A 6,766-nucleotide genomic window follows, 5' to 3' on the forward strand; every position below is an offset into this window, starting at 1 on the left:
TTGCACCAGACCTCTTTTTGTAGAACCTTACAGGCGGTTTCGTATAGATGTTATGTTTTGCTAGACCTAACTAAAGTTTAATTATTGTCTCGAATGTAAATGGTTAACGTTCTGTTAATAGAAAACGAAATAAAAACTAGATGAAAGGAACACATTGGCAACTGCCAGCTTTTACTTTTAAACCAATTTAAGAATAACCTGAACCCCATTTCATCGCCTGCTTTATTCGAACTCTAGTGGAAGATTCCCTAAGTAGTTTACCGTATCACATTTATCAGTCTACAAACATTATTGGATATGTTCGCTCTTTATGAAGATTGCCAAAACGCGCTATATCGACTAGCTCCCTCTACTGGCCACGACTGCAAATGAAAAGTATTGTGCATATTTACGAGGTAGGCTTTTATGTGTACAGTGGAATGAAGGCAGATGTTCATGACAATGTTAATTTGCCAGTAGGACATTTACACTGAAATCTAAATTGGCTTGAATCTATGGATATAAACTAGAATACAGTGTGTTACAAAGGGTAAGGTACCTAATTAAATACATTTTCTACCAAATAAATTTAGATTATATGATGTGCACACGCTATCCAAAGACAAATATGACAAATATGCACACACACACACACACACACACACAAATTCTCTGTATGGGCTACAGCCAAATCTACAGCCATTGTCCTCTCTGCTTATGAGCTCTGGACTGGCTCATAACTGCCTAACCTCCAACAACAGCCGGGGATACTGCCAGGCATTATGGTTATATGTTAATATTTTCCTTTCATGGTTCTGCATTATTTATTCACACTATTCCATTTATATTGTGTAATATAAATTTACATATATTGTTATCACCATCAGTATTGGGTGGCTATATGCCTGAAGGATTTTCAGGAGTATTGTGGCACCTTCCATGGAGCGGAGGTGTGTGAGGATTCTCAGGGTGCCATGTACCTCTCTTCAGTCATAATTTACTTATTTAATTGGAGTGAATAGTTATAAATTATGAATTTTGTTATGATGTGTTTGGCTCCACCAGTGTCTTCTGTCTTAGTTCACCCTCTTCATGTGTGTGTCATTTTAGTTTAGGTTTGTTTAATCTCACTTCATTTTCCTCACTAGTTCAGTTTCATTTCTGCTTTTTTTTTCTGAGTAGAAGAAGAATCTGAGTAGAAATGGCATTTTTCTTCCACATTAATGCTACAATACTGATTTGAGTTTTATTTATTTTATTTTATTACTAATCATTTCTGCTTGATTAGTGTTTCCACTGTACATTCTCTTGCCATATTCTAAATATTTTTCTATTAATGTAATTCTATTACACTACTGTGACGGGCAGGGAGTGCGAAATAAAATGGAAGCGATCACGCCAAGTCTCATGGGAAAATGAGGTTTTAATATAGAAAGTGAGCAAACCAAAAACCCGTGACAAGTTCCAAATCAAGGATACAATGACCAGCAGTCAACTGGTACAAAGACAAGACATATATAGACAGACCCTCAGGTGAAGTGGATCATAGGCCCCGCCCACCTGAGGGACGAACACAACGCAACAAGACAACTGCCGCTGTGGAACACTTAGAAACAAAATTCAAGTTTCAGACACTCTCTCTGAAACCAACCTCTGTAATGGTGTAAAGGCAAAGACCACCCAGCGCTAAATAACTAGCTGAATAAACTCCACACTCTCTCATGTCTCTCCAGCTTCACTACTGAGCTGCTCATGTCACTGCTCGAAGGTGCAGGTGCCAAAATCTGTCACGGCCATCCAGGGAAACTGTGTGGTGGTGCCATGCAGGACCGGCCCTCATACACATGCGACCTGGTACAAGTATCAGCGCTCTGGCTACCCAACAGTGTATTCTACAAACACTAAGGATATAATACATCAGTTTAGAGGAAGGACATCACTCCTGGGAAATGCTGCTCAGGGAGATTGTAGCTTAAAGATTAACAATGTTCGTCAAGAGGATCATAGAATCAGTGTTTATGTATGGATCAATCCTGAAAAAATATATGGAGATTACACAGAGATAAAAGTTTGTAAGTATACAAGAATAGACAATGTCCAAAACTGGATTTGGTCCCAGAAAATCATATCGATCACTGATTTTATCATCTGTGCTTTTCATGTAGCACCACCCTCAGAGGCTGGCATTACTGTAGAAAGCACACAAGTGGAGGGAAGGCTGTTTTCTGCCAACTGCACCATCCGACACTCCTGCCCCTTGTCTCCACCTCAGCTGGAATGGTTGGGCCTATCTTCTGTGTCTAACGAGGTCACCACTACACAGGACTCAGGCGGCTTGTGGGTATCTGGGGCACACGCTCGGTTCAGTGCCAGCCGTGGAGACCAGGGCAAGAGGCTCTCATGCAGGAGAATACCAGATGGAAACCCTGTGACTGCTGATCCTCTTCATATCTTATGTGAGTGAAGACCACACCAATGCACTTTACTCACACTACACCAACAAACATTTTGAAAATGTAAATTACATTTCTGTTATGTGCCAGAGGAAATCATGAGATTAAATTCAATTAATTGTTAAAAACAAAACCTTAGAAATACATCCAAGAATTTCAATCCATTGATTGAACTGCTAAACTCTAATTGAGATTAACTCTGTATACAGTTGCATAATCTCCTTTGTAGGCTATATGAAATTTAACAGTTTATATATTCTGCATTTCTGCAGATGCCCCAAGAAATGTGAACATAAATATCAGGGGAACAATGCCTGTGGTTGAGGGAGGTAAGATCTCATTAACATGCAGTAGTGACAGCAACCCTCCAGCAACCGACTATAAGTGGTTCATCATCGAAAGGAATAGCACCCTTGACCACAAGACAAGACATTTGCTGCTTCAAGATGTCAGGCGAGATATGAAAGTCTTCTGCATTGCCCGTAATTCCTTCGGACTGGGTGAATCACACCAGCTGTCTTTGAACGTCCATTGTGAGTAGCTGTTGGTCTCGCCTTGAGGTTTAATTTTTCAGTTTGCTTTGCTGCCATCACACTTGAAACCCATGAATCAAGGGTTGTCAAACGGCAGTTATGACAGGTGACATTAATATGATTATTTTTATTTTAATACGTAATGTAATATTTACATTATTACATAATTTACATTTACATTATTAAGCACAATGGATTCAATAAAATCTGCAGATTTACCAGGTCCTATTTGGTACAACAGCTGTTTTTCAGGGAGAAATTCTCTAAATCTGAATTGCTGTTCTGAATTAGAGTCTGACATTTTGGCCTCATTGAATTATTGGTGTAATGTATGTACAGTGGAGTGACTCACGGTGAGAAATTATTTGGCACATGAGAACAGGCCCTCTAAGCTGGTCTTAGTGGAACAGTATATTCATACAGTCGTACAGTTCCTCCCACAGTCAATTATGGCTCTATGCCCTCTGCACAGATCTGAAGATTAATGTCCAGGGAACAAGGCCTGTTTTTGTTGCTTAGAGATGAGGGTGGAGACATGAATGTATCTTGGCACATGATTGGCTGTGCTCCATGATGTTTTGTCCTTCTAGAGCCTTGAAAAGCGAGACTGTGACTGTTATAGTACCAGTGTTTTATACATTTATAAATTAGTTACCTGGCTGGGTGGCACAGCAGATTCTGCGATTGTGTTGCTGATGACTTTCTGTCCAACTCTCTGTGTCTCAGTCCCTCCCACCATCCTGCCAGACTCCGCCTGCTCGGAGAGGGAGGGAGCTCTGCACTGCATGTGCTGGGTGGAGGCGGAGCCAAACGCCAGCATCTCCTGGACCGTTGATGGAAGAAATGACATCCTTCCACACTTTAACGTGACGAACAACTCTACAGGAAGAATGACAGTGTCAGTGATGACAGGACCAGCAGGCTACGCTGTAACTTGTGAGGCAGTGAACTACTTGGGCAGTGACACTTACCAGATGCCTGTTATCCCACCACTGGTACAAGGTACTGAATATTTCTCTGGTCTGCAGGGGAGCAAGAGAAAGATGTGGCTGCTTGATGTTCTGGTTATGTCCTTATTCTGTTCTTTCCAGGGATTGCTGGATTGAACAATTTGATTCTGGCAGCCATAGTTTTCATCGTTCTTGGAATGGTCATGATAGCTGTTCACAAAAGACTAAAAAAGAGGTAGTTTTGCAATATTAATTTATTCTGGTCACAATGACATTGAGATGGAATCTTTATGCTGGGCTAAAGTTAAGACTCTGCATCAGCGTATCACATGTGGTATAGACATGATTAAAGGGGATCTCTTATACTCACAACACAAATTAACATTAACACAGGTCCCTGGGAAGGACATGTTTTTAAAGATGTGGTTTTGTTTATTTAGGAAGTACACAGGGTCACGTGAAACCCAGACCAAAACCCGGCAGATGAACACCTACAATTTGGACAATGATGACAATATCTATGCAAATGCTGCATCAGGAGATGGTTTTTACAGGAACACCGAGGTAAGTTCACAGGTTCCAGAGGTAGCAACAGCACACTGCCCCCTAAAGGCAGTTTAGTGCCTCTACACTAAGTAATGTGGTGGTTTCTCAGGTCCAGTACTGGGGTATCAGCCATGCTCTGCACACCTTTGCCTTTTCCTATAGTAACACTTGACTCCAACTCACTTGTTTGTTAGGATGACATGTCCAGTATCTACGTGACCTAATGAGACCCTGTTGAATTTGTGATGTCTTTCCTGTCTATTATTAAGCTTCAGTATCTACTTGCTACCTTGCTGATGGACTCCAGGACCTCTACATCTTACCAGGTGGGAACTAGATTCTGTGTTTTCTTGTCAGAAGACGAGACTTTAGCGATCGCTTCCTCCTGCTCCAGCGCCCCCGGGATCATTTTTTGCCTGGACCCCCACCTGGAGACTCTATTATCAGCTGTGGCCAAGGCTCTTCTCCCTTTCCAGCTAAATGAACCTGCTGACAACTTTCTTGCACAAAGCTATAGCACAGTCGACACACGGATCTTTCACACTTCTTTGTGTTGGAGTAGAGAAACATTTGTAGAAAAGAAATGTCATCAGTTCATCAGTTAGTGCTGAGGCATACATAAACATACTTAACCTAAAATAACAAACTTAGCCTACTTAAGTTCATTAAACACAAATTCTAGTGCACAACATCTTGTAATCATTAGACAGTTCATTTAACACTGTCTATTTCCATGGCAAAAACATGGCATGTTTTTGCCATGACAAAAAAAAATATTTGTATGGTGAAACAATGGTTCTTTCTATGATAAAACTTGTATTTGTACTTTAACATATGGAATTAAACTATAACCTTAGCTGTAATTTTTTTAACTGTAATTTTTATGGCCATTTACAGTGTATATTAGTTATTTCACAGTAATGTATTGTTAAGAAAACGGTTTTTAAATATAAAATGCATGGTTACTAAAAAATGAAATACTGTAAAACCTTCTGACCGTATTCTCACCGTATGTTTTATGGTAAAATTATGGCAACCACAGTTGCCAGTATTTTATCTTTTTTTTTTTACAGGTATTGCATTGATTTAGCTTCAGCTCATGAAAGTAATAACTGCATTAGTTCTTGTTTATAACAGACATGGAGCCAGAACCGAAAGGTCTGTGTGAATCGACCAAGAAAGTGGTTTCTCTCCCTCCTGGCTGTACGTGTCAAGACTTCTGTGACGCCGGGGGCGTCGGGACAGAGGCAGCCGGAGACGTGGGTTGGACAGAAGGTGGTTTATTATCCATGGCAACCAGTAACACTCGTAGCGCATACACAGCAAGTAATGCACGGTAAAGCTCGTAGCGCACACACTGTAGATGCAAGGTAAAGCTCGTAGCGCATACACTGTAGATGCAAGGTAAAGCTCGTAGCGCATATACTGTGGATGCAAGGTGAAGCTCGTAGCGTACACACACGGTAGGGACGTGCTATCAACCAGAGACGCTCGTGTAGCGGCAATGTGCAGCACTGGACCAGACGACCTGCGGGCTTAAGAAGTGCAAAGTAAACAAGAAACAGGTGCTCAGTATGATGGTGATTGCGACTGTGGGAGTGGCTGCGTGCACGGGGGTGTGTGCTGGGATCGGCTGCTGGCCGGGTTGCGCGCCCTCTGGTGGCGACCCGGCCCCCTCACCGTGACAGAGCCCTCCCCCAAGGACCCCTCCCGTCGACTCCCACGCGGTCTTCCCCGTCGCCGCGGAGCTGGCCGGTCTGGATGTTCCCTGTGGAAGTCGGCGATAAGGGAGGGGCCTACCACTTGAGAGGCCGGTATCCAGGAGCGCTCCTCCGGTCCGTATCCGACCCAGTCCACCAGGTACTGTAAGCCACCTTTTCTGCGCCTCGAGTCCAGTAACCTCTCCACGAGGTACACGGGTCCGTCCGACAACTGCAGCGGCGAGGGCGGCCGTGACGTCGAGGCCTCCTCCAATGCACCTGCTCTGTATGGCTTGAGAGCGGACACATGAAACGCACGCGACACACGTCTGTCTTCGGGCAGACTGATGCGATAAGTAACTGGGTTAAGCCGCCTCACGATGACGTACGGGCCGGCATATCTCTCCCCCAGTTTACCTCTCCTGCCCAGGCGTCCATCTTCGGTAGAGACCCACACCTTATCCCCTACCTGATAAGATGGGGTCTCTCCCCTCCGATGGTCGGCTTTCCGCTTGAATCGCCAGATCGCCTCCCTCAGCCGCTGATGGGTGTCCTCCCACACCCGCTCGCTCCTCTTGCACCACTCCTCGACGATGGGCTGGTCT

Source organism: Brachyhypopomus gauderio, chromosome 7 (genome assembly GCF_052324685.1).
Source record: "Brachyhypopomus gauderio isolate BG-103 chromosome 7, BGAUD_0.2, whole genome shotgun sequence".
Lineage (NCBI taxonomy): Eukaryota > Metazoa > Chordata > Actinopteri > Gymnotiformes > Hypopomidae > Brachyhypopomus > Brachyhypopomus gauderio.